Source organism: Corvus kubaryi, unplaced genomic scaffold (genome assembly GCF_017639235.1).
Source record: "Corvus kubaryi isolate FWS band 111438036 unplaced genomic scaffold, C.kubaryi_AGA036_p1.0 37152, whole genome shotgun sequence".
NCBI lineage: Eukaryota > Metazoa > Chordata > Aves > Passeriformes > Corvidae > Corvus > Corvus kubaryi.
In genome coordinates, this window is record NW_024581040.1 from 127,762 (window position 1) to 131,294 (window position 3,533).

Sequence of the window (3,533 nt, forward strand, 5' to 3'; positions counted from 1 at the left end):
GTGTGTGCACTGTCTGTGTGTGTGCACTGTGTGTGTGTGCACTGTGTCTGTGTCTCTGTGTGTGTGTGTGTGCGCACTTGTGTGCCCACTCATGCCCATGTGTGCAGGGCCCCCGCAGTGCCTGTGCCCAGGACCCCGTGTCACTCCTGTTCCCTTGGTGACAGACCCCCGTCCTCTGCTGGCACCTCACGCCCGCCGCCAGCCAGGGCCTTTGTGCCTGGTTTTAATTAGAGGCTCTTAAGTGTGAAACAAAGCCGAGGGCAGGGCCGGGGGGCCCTTCCCTTCCTCTGTGCTCTTGGGGGACCCCCAGGGTCCCCGTCCTGCCTGGCATTGCCTGCCACAGCCCCTCCATTCCCCACTTCTGCTCCTGCCATCCTCTGTGCCCATCCCTAAGGGACACGAAGTGCAAACTGGTGCTGCCAGTGCCCCCTCAAAGTATAGTCCTCCAGACTGGTGGTGGCCACCAGCCCCGCATAGGGCCATGTGTGGGGCCTGTGCCAGCTGTGGTACTGCCCCCAGTGTCACCCCCAGGCCACCTGACCAGAAAGAGGCCACCAGCCTGTCACTGGGCTAGGGTGCTGCTGGGGGTCCAACGGCCCCCATCCTTGGCCTTGATGGGTGCAGGGAGGACCCCACAAGCACCCTGGCACCTCATGGTGCTGGAAGAATCCCAGGACAGGGGCTGCATGGGCACCATGTCCTCCTCCACCAGGGACATGGGAGCCACCAGCCTCTTGGAGGTGGTGGTACCCATGGGCCTCCCCCTTGGGTGCTGGGAGCAGAGGACTGGAAACACTGGGTGCCCACCAGCCTCCCCCAGTGCTGTACTGGGATGAAGTGAGGGTGGAGCAGTGGAAGGATTGGGAGTCCTGGGTGCCCCCCACCCTAAGCAGCTCTGGGAGGACATGAAGGGGAGCTGGGTTTAGCCCCATACTCCCAGTAAAGCCCAGTCTGGGCAGCACCCACCCTCTCCCACTGGGTGCAAGCATTGGTCGTTGTCTTCACAGTGTTTCCTGCGCCCAGGATACCAACCCCAGTGTCCTCTGGGAAGCTTTGGGGAAGGGGCAGCACCCTCTGCCACCCCTCATGCCCCTGGCAGGGCCTGGGGATGGGGCTGGGAGCCTGGTGACAGGGACAAGTGGTATCAACAGGATTCCTTGGCCACTCTGAATGTCCCTGTGAGGGGACACCCCTGAGCAGGCAGCACCCCCCTGGCTGCCTCCTTGGGGTGTCCCCTGACACCCCCAGCCCACCGAGGGGTTCCTTTCGGGGCTGACTGGTGGGTCTGCTCTGGGTTTCGCCCTCCCGAGGAGGCCTTGGCACCCACTTTAAGACGAACCATGTCCCTGTGTGTCCCCGGAGGCTCTGGGGACCCTTGTCCTGAGCCACCACTACCCAGGAGGACAGGGAGCACTGAGACAGCCTCTGCAACCCCCTCTGGAAGTGAAACCCCCCCATCTCCGGAAAGAAGCCAAAATCCGAAGTGTTTAGGAAGCCAAGATCCACGTGGCTGTGCAGACACCCCTGCACCTCTCCGTCCCTGTCCCTGTGGGCCTGGGGGACACGGCGGGGGTCACCCAACCAGACCGTGCCGCCACAGGGCCGAGAGGAGCAGGGGCCGGAGCAGCCGACCCGCGCTCCCGCTGCAGCCGGGGAACGGGAATGGGAGCGGGAACGGGCCGGAGGCAGCGCTGGCCGAGCTCCGGGCTCGGCCCCCGCCACCGGCGCCGTGCCAGCCCCTCTCCGCCGCCTCCCGCCCGGGACCACCGGACACCCACCGACCCCGGCCGTGCCCGGGCACACGGCGGGGCCCAAGGACAGCACCCCTGGATGCCCCATCGGGGACAGCCGGCCCTGGCTCCCATCTCACCGCCTCACCCCACAGCAGCCCCGGAGCCTCCGCCAGCCCCGGGAGCGGGGAGAGCCCCCGGCAGCCCCGCGGGGACACCCGGCACGTCCGGGCCGGGGAGGCTGGCGGGGAGGGGGGCCCGGCAGCATCGTGTGTCCCGTCTTTCCCCCCCAGGGTTTGATTTTGGAGCCCCCCCCCCCCCCGCCCTTCCCCCTCGGCCAGGAGCCGCAATGGTTTCAATTACGCTCTGAAAGGCGGTGGGGCCCCCTCTTTTCACGGCAGCCCGGGTCTCCTGCTCACAACAAAAGCTTAAGTTACAGGAAAGGGAGAGAAAGGGAGGGAGGACGCGGAGGGAGGGAGGGAAGGGGGCTGCCAGAAGCCCCCCAGCCCCCCAAAACGGAGCGGACGGGGGCAGGGGGCTGCCCACCACAGCCCCCCAGCTGCCCTCGCCTTGGGAAGGGCAGCCCCCCATCCTGGTGCTGAAATTTGGGGTGATCGCCCACAGTTTCTTTTCCTGATGAGGGTCTCCAGTGTGTCCCAGTCTCTCCCAGTGTGTCTCAGTCCCTGCAGTGTGTGCTTGAGCCCCCTGGTGTGTCCTGTGACCCCCCTGTGCTTGACCTGCCTGTGTCCCAACAGTCTCAATGTGTCTTGGATGCCCCCAGTACAGCCTGGGTCCCCCTGCTGTGTCCCAGTGTCCTCCACACTCCACTTGCAGTGTTTCCCCAGTGTGTTCCAGTCCCCCCCAGTGTGTCCCAGATCTCCCCAGAATGTCCTGGATCCTCCCAGTGTGTCCTGGTTCCCTCCAGGCATAGCCCTGTCCCCCTCTGGCACGTCCAAGACTCCCCTCACAGTGTGTCCCAGTCCCTGCCAGTGTGTCCCAGCCCCAACGTGTGTCCCAGTTCCCCAACGTGTGTCCCAGTCCCCCAGGCCTCTCCCACTGCCCTGTTTTTGGGGACAGAGGTTCCCTTCACCACAACCTCAGTTGGGGTGGGAGGTGTGGGACTGGGGAGAGGTAGGGCAGGGTACAGGATGTTTCCCACCACGCCCCACTGATTTGGGGACGCCCCTGGCTGTGCAGTGGCCTTGTGGGGGTGCAGCACCCCAGGGTGGCCATGGACAACCCACAGGGTGGTGGCACTGCCTGGCTGACACCTGGGGACAAGGGATGTTGGGGTCGATGCACCCCTGTTCTGGAGGCCTCCAGCAGGGCATGGGAGCTAATCCTGCCCCACTGCACCCTAAAGTGGGACCTGGGGGCAGTGGGGGACCCCCTACAGCATGTCAGGAGGGATGTGGGTCTTAGGTGGGAGGAGAAGTCCCACAGGTCATGGTGGGGGGGTTAGAGGACCTGAGGAGTGCAGAGGAGGCACAGGACATGGAGGGAGTGCAGAGGCCAGAGCGGGGCGAGGGAACACGGCGGGGCATGGAGGGGACACAGGGGACAGGGGACACGGGAGGGTGCCGAGCACTCGGGGGGCACAGGGTACATGGGAGGTGCGGGGGACAGGGTAGGGGCACAGGGCAGAGGTACAGTGGACACGGGGGTTGTCAGGAGACGGGGGGAAAAGCAGGGGACACGGGGGAACACAGGAGAGCAGGGCACACAGAGCGGGGACCAAGGGGAGACGGCGCACGGGGGGGCACAGGGGACACGGGGGGCAGAGGCCACAATGTGGCTTGCGGA